This window comes from Phyllobates terribilis, unplaced genomic scaffold (genome assembly GCF_046119375.1).
Source record: "Phyllobates terribilis strain yellow unplaced genomic scaffold, ASM4611937v1 Scaffold_4__5_contigs__length_816908805, whole genome shotgun sequence".
Lineage (NCBI taxonomy): Eukaryota > Metazoa > Chordata > Amphibia > Anura > Dendrobatidae > Phyllobates > Phyllobates terribilis.
Window position 1 is genome coordinate 685,861,728 of NW_027362764.1, and position 15,724 is coordinate 685,877,451.

General features: G+C 42.3%; 2 pseudogenes; both read left to right on the plus strand.

Moving 5' to 3' along the window:
- The first annotated feature begins 5,098 nt into the window (after positions 1–5,098).
- On the plus strand, positions 5,099–5,218 carry LOC141267573 (5S ribosomal RNA; annotated as a pseudogene).
- Positions 5,219–6,151: 933 nt separating this feature from the next.
- LOC141267793 (5S ribosomal RNA) lies at positions 6,152–6,270 on the plus strand (annotated as a pseudogene).
- The last annotated feature ends 9,454 nt before the right edge of the window (positions 6,271–15,724 follow it).

The following is a 15,724-nucleotide window of genomic DNA, read 5'->3' on the forward strand; positions in this document are numbered from 1 at the left end:
CATACCACCTTGGATACGCCAGATCTCATCTGGTAATATCACAGCGTACCATAGCAATTAGTAATATCCATCTAATTATTATCAAAATATTAAAATAAATTATGTTTGGAATAATAAGCAATAATAGATAATAATTCATTATCAATCAAGTTCTCCATATGATAGAACATTTTTATGTCATAGGTGTAATTACCTTTTCCAACCCATAGGTGTCAGTGTATTTTGAAAAAACAAGTTTTTATATCTTTATTAAACCAATAATATCAAAGAATGTATACTCCTGAACCAAAATGAATAAATATATGAATGTATGAATGAATGAATGAATGAATAAATGAATGAATGAATTGTTGTGTTTACTCAGAAAATGTAAACATTTTTTTCCTTAGCAATATATATTTAATGAAGCAATACTCTTGTATTAGACATTACTTTATTAAATATTAATGTGTTTTCTCAATTGAGATATTTAACTGAAATAAAATCAAATGAGAATTAAAAAATGAAAAAATAGAAAAATAAGAAGTATAAAGTAAGAATAAAATTTTAAAAATGAAAAATAAAATTAAGAGTAAAAATAAGAATAAAAATAAAAATAAGGCCTTTAAATTTTAATGACAACTGCAGAGTAATTATATTCTCCATAAAAAATACCCTTATATCTCCATTATCTGGATGATTTCATATTTGTCATAACCTTGTACCACCAAAAAATATTAAATTATGCAACTTTGCATGTAATACCCTTCTTAATTATACCATAGTACATTATTATTATTTCTTCTTTATTAAAATGTGTGGAAAATAAGTATTGATCAAAAGTGATTATGTAATCAGGATCAAAAACACATTTTCCCCCTTAATACCAAAAATATTATTTTATAAAATTTATGTATATATCAGAACCAAATTAAAAATAATTATTCTTCTAGAAATATTGTGCATAAATTTCATATTGATGAGTAGCATAGATTTGACTAAAGAGAGGTGTGTACCTATTTAGGTAACCATTAAAAATAATATTATAGTTATTCTAGAATATTATCATGTGGAAAATTATTCTAAAAGTTAAATTTGCTTTTTAAACCATTTTGATGTGTGGTTGCCCTTATCCACTATTAGTTAAATCAAGAAATAATAATTATTAAAGAAATATAGAAATATATATATGTAGATAATACCTAATTATGTATTATAATTTCCTCAGAATTAAATATATTTTTGTACCTTCACATAAAGAAACATTTTTTTTTTTCAAACATACAAACATACGAGGCCTCTGTCACATCAATCACACTTAGCAGCTGCTGATTTACTCATCTGTCACCTTCACTCTGACATTCACAGATCTGTTCAACTCAAACATTCCACATATGAAGTTTTAGATATATATATATATATATATTTAACCCAAAATTGTTGTATCCCAATTTATTAATGCGCATTGCCATATCATTTGAATATCTTTATATTTCTTTGAATATTCCCCAAGTACATATTATATAATATGAGAGTAAGTCACTGGAATTTCAGACACTTGAAAAAACTCTTGTCTTAGATTCTTTTTTCACTGGCTTCCCGGTCTTAAGTTACATCAGTTGAAAATAGAATGAATGGGATCCTATACTATTAGCTCAAAGTTCAAAGGCCGCAGCTGTCACACGTCATGCTGTAAAGCTACTTTAATTTGCACGAACACTTCATGCACAGAAAATATTAGCAACACAAAAGAATTAATAAGTATTACATATATATTATAGTTCAACTAGATATATTGTTATTATTTTAAAATGTTATACACATAAAATCATGCAATTTTTTCACTTCCTGTGTGAATAAAGAAATAAATCCATTTTAGAGTTCTTTGATCAAATCCTGCTTTGGAATGAAAACTCTAAGGAAATATAAGAAAATAAAATTAAATATTAAATTCGTACAGAAACAGAATTATTTAAATATCTTATACATATATTGGTTGGTTCTAATGTAATTCAAAATATTGCTTCTTAAATTTATATATATGAAGTTCTAATTTATTAATTAATATATATATATATATTTTATAAACGTATATATAAATACAATTATACGCAATCTCTACTTAGACAAGTGTATATATATATATATATATATATATATGAACTATTAGAAACTATGTAATTACAATTTTACTGTATAAGATTATAAATAAATATTGAGACATTGTATTACATTTTGATACAACATTATAATTACAGTTTTTCCTTAGCCACTCCCTAAACCAAATCTTCTGTCTCTCTCAAATATCTCCAGGAACGCCCTATTTAGGAAAGACATTTTTCTATCCTTCAAAACCTCAGAGAACTGTCCGTTCTTCTGTCCACATTCCATGACGTCACTGTGAGTTGGTCGTCTCACCTGTCTCTGTCCATCAGTTTCAGCCATTTTCCTTTTTAGAGAATCACAGTTCTGACTGAGAATTAACTCTTTCTGTGGAGAGATGGATCTTTGCACTGGCTGATATGGCTTATAACATATATGAAATCTTCTGCGTATTTGATAGAGTTCACTATGGGGATGACTCAGTCTAGGAGAGTTTGATATTGGCTTTTGGTAAGATTTTACCTTTCCTGGTTTTATAAATTTAGCTTGATTTATTTTCTTTTCACGATTCTCATGTTTTCTAACAAAATCCAGCATCTGCGCACATTCAAATAATGAATTTTTTTGTGATGCCATAACTTGGGAAACTGAATTTAGGAATTTGAATTTTTGTACAAAAGTTGTTATCATATGTTGTACTTTTCCATTTTTGATGAGATCATTGTACAACCGTTCAAATATGGACATGAATGTATATGTACATTCCTTCCTACCAATCCTTAGGTTCTGCAGATCTTCTATGTTGGGAAAATCCTTTGTGACACAATAAATCAAATATCTTAATCTGTCCGAATCATTTTCCCATCCATTAGGAGAGTCATTTTCACAGGGCATTAAATGTAAACGTCTGGACAATGTCACAGGAATCCATATTTTAAATAATTGATTCCTCTCCTCATTGGATAAATCAAACTTATCAGAGAAGCTCTCAAATGTCTCTGAATTTCTACAGGCATGGATTTTGACATCATATTTTGGCATGATTTTGTATAATTTCAGCAAATTTTTCCTCATTTTAATTTGGAGTTGCGCCTGGGTAATTCCAGAATTCTCTGATATTTTTAGTGGCTCTTGTATGTCCTTTCCTCCTACGTCACTCACGTCTCCTCCCACATCACCTAGTATGTCGGTTTCTCGTATGTCAGTCATGTCTCCTCCCATGTCAGGTTTCTGTATGTCCGTCTCTTGGTCAGACCCAAGGTCACCTTCAGTTACAGACACGTGTCTTACTTCTTGTTCATTTTCCACATTACAGTCAGAATCAGTATCACCATCTGACACTTCTACACTATTTTCCTGCTTAGAAATCTCTAACACAAGACTATGAAAAAAATCTACCAAATGTAGAATATTTCTCAATTTCTGTTTGTCTCTATTTACCAATTTAGTAGTTAACTGTAAATTCTGCAATTCACATTCTTTGTATAAACTGAGCCACAAATCTTCTATGTCATCTCCTACATTAACTTTGAAATTAATATTACTTTGTTTAGCAAAAGAAGAAATTATATCCATATTTTGCTTACCTTAAGATTCCTTGGCTTCTCTTTATCAGCACGTCCTGTCTTCAGTTCGTCTGATTCTTTTCCTGTGTGATTCTGTTCCTTGTTAGTACCTCTGCTTCCTGTCTTTCCTCAGTCTGTAGGTCCTTTCTGCTTCCCGTGACAAACTAGTGAATTTACTGACACGTGAACAACAGCTGTTCAACTCGTCAGGACTCCCTCCTTGTTCACGGAAGAAATTCACTTACTTAATTTAAAAAACAAAAAAACAGGACTGGCTAGCTCACCATTGTAAAATAATACTCTTCCTGTATTATTTTTTTCTACTGAGGACTTCTCAAAGTATCAATATCACGATATTCTTATAAAAAATGTATCTATTTTTTCTTGGATTGTCCATTAAAAAGAATCAGATTGCAGCAGGTACATACAATAATTAGTTATAAAGTAATTGTCCATTTGTCCATAATTTGCTTAATTGTTGAGATTCACCCATCTTTCCTTGGATCCTGGCTGGTAAATCATGTCTTTGTCCAGCATGTGTCCAGGCCTACATGTCATCTGCTTCTCAGCATGAAGATTCTGTGTCCTGTGGGGTGGGCAGAGCAAGAGAGCCCCCCCTTTCTGTACCATGGGCTTTTATAGCCAGTCGTATGGACACCTGTTCTACATATGGTAGTGAACCAAAAATACACACACAAATAGCGCATGTCAACTAGACACGATGGCTGAGGCATAGAACGCAGAAAAATGATTATCGATTAACATTCCAAATTAATTTCCATAATTAACCATTTAACAGAGACCGCCTGGGAATGCCAGGTGCTGTAGGCTTTTGCTTTTTCCTTCCTTCCACCAGCAGGGGGCACTCTCTTCTATGCCTTTTTTCCATTCCCTTTCACAAGTGCACACATTCATTCTCTTTTCTTTTTTTCATTTGCTTTCTCTCTTGCGCTATTTCATCTCTGCAAAATACCAGCATCCTTCTGATCACCGTGGGCCTCCAGCATTGTTGCTTATTTACTTTTAATACTAGGCTCCTTTTCACCAGGACCAGCGTCTCCCGGGTGGCTGGAGGCAACAACCGATAACCCCAAGCAGAAGACTTTTGCAGGCAACAAAACCCTCCCCCTGAAGAGCAGCTCAAAGTCACTGGCAGCCATCTCACACTCTTCCTTCATTCACCCCTGGACGTCTCGCTCCACCCCCAAGTTACGGGTCCAGCTTGCTCTTTCTGTCACATTACCGCGATGAAGGGTTTATCCTGCAGGAGACCCTGCGCCGAGACATTTTTGAAGACACCTGATGCGGCGGGTGAATCACTGCTAAACAAACCACACCTGTAGGGACGGCACAAACTTTGCATGGACCCTTCGGAGCCCGCCCCGTCACGGCCAGATTGCTCGCCACCAAGCGATCCTGAGAAAGGCTGGCCGGGCGATGGATCGAGCAGCGTCTACTGGCTATACCACCTTGGATACGCCTGATCTCGTCTGATCTCGGAAGCAAAGCAGGGCTGGGCTTGGACAGTACTTGGATGGGAGACCTCCTGGGAACACCGGGTGCTGTAGATCATTTTGATGACGTTTTGCCCTACTGCCCAGCTCGGCTAGCATGGAACGGCGCCTTGCCGGACACCGACCTTAAGTAACTTAGATGATGGAAGCCCCAAGGCCTCTGAGCCAGTTGGCAGCTAAGTACATTACCCCGCCGCCCTTCACGCAGGCCTGACACCGAGCTCCTTACCACGGTTAGGAGTGCTTATTGACTCCGCAGCTCGCCGTGTGGAAATGATGGCGTTAAAAGCACCCGGGGCCGTGAAGGGGCCAGGCTTTCAGCAGGTGCCCAGGGAAGGTTTTGGATGCCGGCCGCCTAGCGAGGACCAGCAGAAGTAACATGTTTCTCTGCAAAGAAGCTTGTGTAACCAAGCCAGACGGCTGACAAAGAGCTAACCTCAGGGCAAGGAAGGCAAGGAAGGAATTGGAGAGGAGGGGGTGATTCCTGCTAGGGCCCTGAAATCATAAAACAGGCAGGAGAGTCTGACGCATGGTGACGGAGAGTTTGTAGGGGCAGATAGGGGGTGTTGTCACATGCGAGCACGTGTGCATGCTGGCTTGTGTGTGAGAGTGCGCTTCCTAGGTGTGGCGCGCTGCAGACAGTCAAAGGGATTGTTCCCTTTCATTAAAAGTTAATCCCCGGCTGCAGGCTATTAGAAAGCAACTAACCGCGCTCTACTCACCCTACCCGGGTCTACCGGTGAGTCTCGCCTCTGCTCCCGGCCTGTGGCATTGGCCATCAAGCCGACGTTCCGTCGACAGCACTGCAGCCGATCAGTTAGCTCAGCGGCTCTGAGTGGGGCCTTCTGTCTACAAGACCTTTTAAGGAAGCCAGCAAAAAAATTGAAGAGAAGGGAAAGCACAAAAGGACCTGGTCTTGCTGAACACTCGAAAGGGCATCCGGCAGCCAGACTTCAAAGTAGAAAAGCAGCAAGTGAGAGGCTTGTCTCTGCCTAAGGCTACACCACCCTGAACACGCCCAATCTTGTCTGATCTTGGAAGCTAAGCAGGGTTGGGCCTGGTTAGTACTTGGATGGGAGACCGCCTGGGAATAGCAGGTGCTAAAGGCTTTTGCTTTTTCCTTCCTTCCACCAGCAGGGGGCACTCTCTTCTATGCCTTTTTCCCATTCCCTTTCACAAGTGCACACATTCATTCTCTTTTCTTTTTTTCATTTGCTTTCTCTCTTGCGCTATTTCATCTCTGCAAAATACCAACATCCTTCTGATCACCGTGGGCCTCCAGCATTGTTGCTTCTTTACTTTTAATACTAGGCTCCTTTTCACCTGGACCAGCGTCTCCCGCGTGGCTGGAGGCAACCACCGGTAACCCCAAGCAGAAGACCTTTGCAGGCAACACGACCCTCAACCATGAAGAGCAGCTCAAAGTCACTGGCAACCATCTCACCCTCTTCCTTCATTCACCCCTGTATTTCTCGCTCCGCCTCCAAGTTACGGGTCCAGCTTGCTCTTTCTGTCACATTACCGCGATGAAGGGTTTAGCCTGCAGGAGACCCTGCGCCGAGACATTTTTGAAGACACCTGATGCGGCGGGTGAATCACTGCTAAACAAACCACACCTGTAGGGACGGCACAGCCTTTGCATGGACCCTTCGGAGCCCGCCCCGTCACGGCCAGATTGCTCGCCACCAAGCGTGTTACAACTCTCCTGTTAGGTTTTTTTTAGTTTGCTGGTCACATGACCATTTTACCTATTTAATCCGGCTCCGCCCTCCTGGCTTTGCTGGACTTCATTTGTATTTACTACTGTTGAGCTAGCTTGTTGCTCTGTTGCCGTTCTCTGTTAGTTTTGCTAGGTCTTCTGACCCCTATGCCTTTTTGTTGTGTGTTTGTCTTTGACTGCTACTATTTCTGCTAGGAGGTGTCCAACTTTTCCTAGTCCTTAGATCTTGTAGGGATCCCTCCCTCACATCTATAGGTCTGCGTTCAGACTAGCCGAGGACTTTAGGGGGTCTGATCGCAGGATCAGGTTCCCCGTTACATTGTAGGGATCTAGTTTAGTTCTATTGTAGGGATAGATCTCCTTTCTTTCCTTAGTCTCTGTAGCAGATCATAACAGTAATTCCAGCCATAAAAAAAAAAAAAAAAAATGTTCTCTAAGGAAAGACCTCCAGTTTTCCATCATGGTCTCGGTGCAAGATTTGGCTCAACGCTTGCAGGGACTCTCTCTGGAGGTGACCAAGCTCCAACAACACGTGAGTAGCTGTTCTGGAGCGCATTTTGTGGAACCTAAGGTACGTCTGCCTGATCTATTTTTTGGCAAACAACAAGATTTTTTTTCTTTTAAAAATGCTTGTCTATTATATTTGAGTTTGAGACCCGGATCCTCTGGTGATGAATCACAGCGCATAGGGATCATAATGTCACTTTTGCGCAAAGATCCTCAGGGATGGGCCTTCTCTCTCCAACCTAGTGATCCGTGCTTTAGATCAGTGGATAGTTTTTTTTCTGCTTTGGGTTTATTGTACGATGATCCTGATCGTGTCTCATCTGCTGAGTCTGAATTAAGACGTTTGAGGCAGGGATCAGGTAATGTGGAAAAATATTGTTCTCACTTCCGTCGGTGGTCTGCCCAGGTGGGGTGGAACGATTCTGCTTTGAAAAGCTTGTTTCTTGCAGGGCTATGTGAAAGGGTAAAGGATTTACTGATTGCTTATCCCACACCTGGAAACTTGCAGGAGGCAATGCAATTAGCTATACGGGTGGACAGGAGACTGCGTGAAAGGGTTAATGAGAGCAAATCCTCTGCTATGTCAGCTTCGAGTCCTGAGAGGTTCTGTGCTGACAATGGAGAGCCGATGGAAATTGGGGCGATGGCACCCCGCTCTCAGGAAAAAGACCGCCGACTTTCTGAAGGCTTGTGTTTCTATTGCGGAAATTCTGGTCATTTTATTAAGAGCTGTGTGCTTCGTAAGAAGAAAGAAAAAAAAAAGGTCAGTCATGCTCGTATTGCCTGTTTAAATTCTAAGGGAGTATTCCTATCTGCCACTACTGCTGCTCAGGATGAATTAATTGAATTTCGGGTATTTGTGGATTGTGGATCTACTCTGAATGTGATTGATGGGGGATTCTTGGAAAAACTTAGATTAGAACCTAAAACTTTGTCATCCCCTATTGCTGTGGTTTCTGTCGATGGCTCTCCCTTGAAGAGTGTTACTCACAAGGTCTGTGAATTTCCCCTCACTATTAATGGTATTCATCAAGAGAATTTGGATTTGGTGGTATTGGATAATTTGCCTTCTCCAGTAATATTGGGGTTACCCTGGTTAAAATTGCACAATCCTGTACTGGATTGGTCTACCAATGAAATTAAGTCCTGAAGCCCTAAGTGTTATGACAAGTGTTGTAACGGGCGCATTGCTGCTGTGGATAGAGGGGAATTGCCTGTACCTATTCAGGATTTTTGGAGAGTTTTTTCTGAGGAGGAGTCGCAGGTTTTGCCTCCCCATAGAGACTATGATTGCACCATTGAATTTGTCCCTGGCGCGACTCTTCCTATGAGTCGTTTATTTAATCTTACTATTCCTGAAAGAAAGGCTTTGGAAGAATACATACAGACAAGCTTGGCCGCCGGTCACATTAGGCCTTCCAAGTCTCCTGTGGCTGTTGGATTTTTTTTTGTAAAAAAAAAAGATGGCGGTTTACGTCCTTGTCTGGACTTTCGTGAGATTAATAAAATTACTGTACGCAATCCTTACCCACTGCCATTGATTCCTGATTTATTTAACCAGTTAGTGGGGGCCAAGTGGTTCTCTAAAATTGATCTCCGGGGGGCATACAATTTGTTGCGCATGAAGGAGGGTGATGAATGGAAGACTGCTTTTAACACTCCTGTGGGTCATTTTGAGAATCTGGTTATGCCTTTTGGTCTCACCAATGCTCCAGCATTTTTTCAGAATCTTATTAATGATATCCTTAGACCTTTAATCGGCAAAAATGTGGTTGTGTATTTGGATGACATTTTGATTTATTCGCCGGATCTGGAGTTTCATTGGCGGAGCGTATGTGAGGTATTACAGTTATTAATGGACAATTCGCTTTTTGCTAAGCTGGAGAAATGTGAGTTCGCTGTACAGAGAATTAGTTTTTTGGGCTACATTATCTCCAGTGAAGGTTTTGAGATGGACCCGGTTAAAGTTCAAGCTGTGCAGGAATGGCCTAGGCCTATTGATTTGAAATCGATACAGAGGTTTTTGGGTTTCGCCAATTATTACAGAAAATTCATAAAAAAATTTTCTATTATTGTCAAACCGCTGACCGATCTCACCAGGAAAGGTGCTAATGCGGTTCAGTGGACTTCTGAGGCCATTGAAGCTTTTGTGTTTCTAAAGGAGAGGTTCACCTCTGCTCCCATCCTTATGCAGCCTGATGTGACTAAGCCGTTTTTGGTTGAGGTTGATGCTTCTTCGGTGGGGGTTGGTGCGGTGTTGTCTCAGGAAAACAAGGATGGAGTACATCCCTGTGCCTTTTTTTCAAAAAAATTTTCCGAGACTGAACTTAATTACGATATTGATAATCGGGAATTGCTGGCGATTAAACTCACATTTGAACACTGGCGTCATCTCTTGGAAGGTGCTGAATTTCCCATTCAGGTTTTCACTGATCATAAAAATCTGATCTATCTTGATGCTGCCAAGCGCTTGAATGCCCGTCAGGCTAGGTGGGCACTTTTTTTCTCGCGGTTTAATTTTTCCGTTACTTACATCCCGGGTACCAAGAATGTTAAAGCGGATGCTTTGTCTCGCAGCTTTTCTCCCATGGTCGGTGTTGAGGAGGAAGAGGAGACCATTTTACAAGAAGGTGTTGTGATTGCTGCTTTGGACTCCGTTTTGGAGGATGAGATTCTTAAAGCACAGGAGAATGCCCCATCTAACACTCCCCATGGGAGGTTGTTTGTGCCTAGGACCTTTAGGAGAGATTTGTTTGTTGAGTGTCATGAGTCTCGGTTGGCAGGTCATCCAGGAATTTCTGAGACCAAGAGACTTGTGGGTCGCAGTTTTTGGTGGCCTGGATGGCAGAAGGAAGTCATTAAGTGGGTGCGCCAATGTACTGTGTGTGCAAGATCCAAGTCTTCGCATGCTCCTGCTGCGGGGTTGCTTTGCCCTCTGGAGGTTCCTAGTAGAGATGAGCGGTGTTCGACTAGAACTGTTCACCAATCTCAAATTCGAGCTGTTTTGGGCGGTGTTCGAGTTGTTCGACGAACCCGAACGATTTGCAAAAAATTCGGCTGTTCGAGGTTATATTCGATAACTGTTCGTGCACCAAAAGCGTGTCCTGCATGTCTGGTGCTATTTAGAGCACCAATCATGCAGGCATTGCCTGCCACTCACTGTAATGCCACAGCCATGGTGGTTGTGGCATTACAGTGATTGCCCAAATCGATGGGAACAGTGCCAACAGTGAAACATGAAAAGCCGGCAATTCAGCAGCGGCATACACCGGTTCCCGACAATTTAGAACCGAAAGAATAGAGCTTCGCACATAGATTAGATAGATATAAACATGTCAGCCACATATATAAGAAGTACAGTGAAAGTGCTGCTTACTGTACTTGTCATTTAGCGTAAAGGATTTATCAAAAAAAATAATAGTTTTTTCATGCACCGTCTCTTTAAAAAAGCCGGCCGGCAATTCAGCAGCGGTACCCGACAATTTAGAATAGAAGGAATAGAGAATCACACATAGATTAGATAGATAGAAACATGTCAGTCACATATATATGAAGTACAGTGACAATGTTGCTTACTGTACTTGTCATTTAGTGTAAAGGATTTATTAAAAAAAATAATAGTGTTTTCATGCACCGTCTCTTTAAGAAAGCCGGCCGGCAATTCAGCATCTGTACCCGACAATTTATAACAGAAAGAATAGAGCTTCACACATAGATTAGATAGATAGAAACATGTCAGTCACATATATATGAAGTACAGTGATAGTGTTGGTTACTGTACTTGTCATTTAGTATTAAAATAAAGGATTTATTATTAAAAAAATTGGCGTGGGGTTCCCCTTAATTTTAGGCTCTAGCGGAGGTTAAGCAGACGGCTGGGGCAGATGTTTGAAGCCTGGGAAGGGGGTAATACCCACGGAGCTTCCCAGGCTACTAATATCAGCCCCCAGCTGAATACCTAGCCTTTACTAGCTATTAAAATGGGGGACACCCCCAAAAAAATGACGTGGGGTCCCCCCTAATTTAATAGCTAGCAAAGGCTAGGCAGACAGCTGGGGGCTGATATTAATAGCCCAGGAAGGGAGCCATGAATATTGGCCCCCTCCCAGGCTAGAAACACCAGCCGTCAGCCGCCCCAGAAATGGCGCATTCATAGGATGCGCCAATTCTGGCACTTAGCCTCGCTCTTCCACGCTGCCCTGGTGCGGTGGCAGGGGGTAATAGGGCTGGGGTTGATGTCAGCTTATAATGCCAGCTGACATCAAGCCCAGATTAGTAATGGAGAGGCGTCTATAAGACACCCCCATTACTAACCCCATAGTCAAAGTTAAAAGAAAACACAAACACCCAGAATAAAGTCCTTTAATTGAAATAAAGACACAATCCTTTATTGTTCTAAATTAAACCATACTTACCATCACGCCCATTCCAGCTGAAGCCAACGATCTCCTGTAATAAAAATAAAATAATAAAGCAACCTCATCCTTACCTTTCCATGGTTCCCACGACAGCTTCAGCTCTGCTACATCGAGATGACAGGCTGGACCGCAGCAGAACGCCGCCATCCAGCCTGTCATCCCGCAGACACTGAGAAGAGCAGGCTTGCTTGCGCTCCACATTGTCTCTCTGTGACGGCATAAAGATGAGCCGAGGTCATGTCCAATGAACTCGGCTCACCTCATGCACGTCACTTACAGCGTGGGAGAATTCTCACGCTGAAGCGCTGAGTGCAGGAGAATTTTCCCACGCTGTCAGTGAGGTGCATGAGGGGAGCTGAGTTCATTGGACATGAGCTCACCTCATGCACGTCACTGACAGCGTGGGAGAATTCTCCTGCACTCAGCACTTCAGCGTGAGAATTTTCCCACGCTGTCAGTGACGTGCATGAGGTGAGCCGGGTTCATTGGACATGACCTCGGCTCATCTGGATGCCGTCACAGCGAGACACTGAGGAGCGCAAGCAAGCCTGCTCTTCTCAGTGTCTGCGGCATGACAGGCTGGATGGCAGCGTTCTGCTGCGGTCCAGCCTGTCATCTCGATGTAGCAGAGCAGAAGCTGTCGTGGGAACCATGGAAAGGTAAGGATGAGGTTGCTTTATTATTTTATTTTTATTACAGGAGATCGTTGGCTTCAGCTGGAATGGGCGTGATGGTAAGTATGGTTTAATTTAGAACAATAAAGGATCGTGTCTTTATTTCAATTAAAGGACTTTTTTCTGGGTGTTGTGTTTTTTTTAAATACTTTACTAGAAATTCATGGCGGTCATGTCTAATACTGGCGTGACCCCATGAATTTTGGGCTTGGGGCCAGCTGATAATACCAAGCTGGCCTTAACCCCTTTATTACCCAGTGAGCCACCGCACCAGGGCCCTGGATGAGTTGGGTACAGCGCCAGAAGATGGAGCTTCTATGAACGCGCCATTTTCCGGGGTGGCTGCGGACTGCAATTTGCAGCGGGGGGGGACCAGAAAGCTTGGGCCTCCCTGCGCTGCAGATTCCAGCCCCCAGCTGCCTAGTTGTACCTGGCTGGACACAAAAATAGGGCGAAGCCCCACGTATTTTTTTTTAATTATTTCATGAAATTCATGAAATAATTAAGAAAAAAAGGCCTTCCCTATATTGTTGTGTCCGGCCAGGTACAACTAGGCAGCTGGGGGCTGGAATCTGCAAAGTTAATTTCCTTTAACTTTGACTATGGGGTAAGTAATGGGGGTGTCTTATAGACGCCTCTCCATTACTAACCTGGGCTTGATGTCAGCTGGCATTATAAGCTGACATCAACCCCAGCCCTATTACCCCCTGCCACCGCACCAGGGCAGCGTGGAAGAGCGAGGCTAAGTGCCAGAATTGGCGCATCCTATGAATGCGCCATTTCTGGGGCGGCTGACGGCTGGTGTTTCTAGCCTGGGAGGGGGCCAGTATTCATGGCTCCCTTCCTGGGCTATTAATATCAGCCCCCAGCTGTCTGCCTAGCCTTTGCTAGCTATTAAATTAGGGGGGACCCCACGTCATTTTTTTGGGGGGGTCCCCCATTTTAATAGCTAGTAAAGGCTATGTATTCAGCTGGGGGCTCATATTAGTAGCCTGGGAAGCTCCGTGGGTATTACCCCCTTCCCAGGCTTCAAACATCTGCCCCAGCTGTCTGCTTAACCTCCGCTAGAGACTAAAATTAAGGGGAACCCCACGCCAATTTTTTTTAATAATAAATCCTTTATTTTAATACTAAATGACAAGTACAGTAACCAACACTATCACTGTACTTCATATATATGTGACTGACATGTTTCTATCTATCTAATCTATGTGTGAAGCTCTATTCTGTCTGTTATAAATTGTTGGGTACAGATGCTGAATTGCCGGCCGGCTTTTTTAATGAGACGGTGCATGAAAACACTATTATTTTTTTTAATAAATCCTTTACACTAAATGACAAGTACAGTAAGCAACATTGTCACTGTACTTCATATATATGTGACTGACATGTTTCTATCTATCTAATCTATGTGTGAGGCTCTATTCCTTCTTGTCTAAATTGTCGGGTACCGGTGTATGCCGCTGCTGAATTGCCGGCCGGCTTTTTTAAAGAAAGCGTCTTCTGAGCAGTTTGTCAGCTTTTGGACACCTTTGAATGTGTTTTCTATGTGTTTCTATGTGTTTTTGTTTGCCTGCCATTGGTTTTAACGGTGTTCGACGGTGTTCTAAGGTGTTCGACGAACAGTTCGACGAACAGTTCCTCGAACATCCTGGTGTTCGACGAACCGAACCGAACCCGAACACTAGGGGGGTGGCTCAACACTAGTTCCTAGTGCACCTTGGACACATCTGGCTATGGACTTTATTACTGACCTTCCTCCCTCTGAAGGTTTCACGGTCATCTGGGTGGTCGTGGACCGTTTTAGCAAGATGTGTCACTTGGTTCCCTTCATCAAACTGCCTTGCGCTAAGACACTCGCTAAGGCCTTTGTCAAGGAGATTGTCAGACTACATGGTGTTCCGACTGACATTGTTTCTGATAGGGGACCTCAGTTCGTGGCTTGTTTTTGGCGTGCCTTTTGTGACAGGTTGGGAGTTCATTTGTCGTTTTCATCCGGATATCATCCTGAGTCTAATGGCCAGACAGAAAGGAAGAACCAGGATGTTGAGCAGTTCTTGCGTTGTTTTGTGGCAGACAATCAAGAGGGGTGGTCTGAGTTTCTGCCACTTGCTGAATTTGCTCTTAACAACCATACATCCTCTTCTGCTGGGTGTTCGCCTTTTTTTTGTTGTTCTGGGAGACATCCGTCTTTTGGGTCATTTTCCAAATTGGTTTCGGCTGTGCCTGAGGAGGAGAGTTTTTCCGGTAATTTGGAGTTTGGACGGATGTGCGTGGTAATCTTCAGGAGGCTAACAAAAAATCTAAGAGGTACTTTGATAGGAAACGGCAAGAGGTTTTGTTTGCGGTTGGTGACATGGTTTGGTTGTCCTCTAAGAATCTGCGATTGAGGATTCCTTCTAAAAAATTGGGTCCCAAGTTCGTAGGGCCCTTTAAGGTACTTCAGATAGTTAACCAATCTGCTGTTAGGCTGGAGGTTCCTACATCCTGGAGGATTAATCCGGTGTTTCATGTTTCTCTGTTGAAAAAAGCTGATGTGTTGGATGGTGACGCCTCTGCCACTGTTCCTCCGGTGGTGGAGGACGGGGAATATGAAATTTCCCGCATCCTAAATTCTAGACGGTATAGAGGGAGTTTGCAGTATCTCGTCGCTTGGAAGGGTTTCGGACCTGAGGATAACTCATGGGTGAGAGCGGATTATGTTTCTGCCCCCAGACTTGTCCGAGCGTTTCACAGGAGGTTTCCTGGTAAGCCTGGGCCTAGGGGATCCGGAGGATCCTCTTAGAAGAGGGGGTACTGTTACAACTCTCCTGTTAGGTTTTTTTTAGTTTGCTGGTCACATGACTATTTTGCCTATTTAATCCGGCTACGCCCTCCTGGCTTTTCTGGACTTCATTTGTATTTACTACTGTTGAGCTAGCTTGTTGCTCTGTTGCCGTTCTCTGTTAGTTTTGCTAGGTCTTCTGACCCCTATGCCTTTTTGTTGTGTGTTTGTCTTTGACTGCTACTATTTCTGCTAGGAGGTGTCCAACTTTTCCCAGTCCCTAGATCTTGTAGGGATCCCTCCCTCACATCTATAGGTCTGCGTTCAGACTAGCCGAGGACTTTAGCGGGTCTGATCGCAGGATCAGGTTCCCCGTTACATCGTAGGGATCTAGCTTAGTTCTATTGCAGGGATAGATCTCCTTTCTTTCCTTAGTCTCTGTAGCAGATCATAACAAAGCGATCCTGAGAAAGGCTGGCC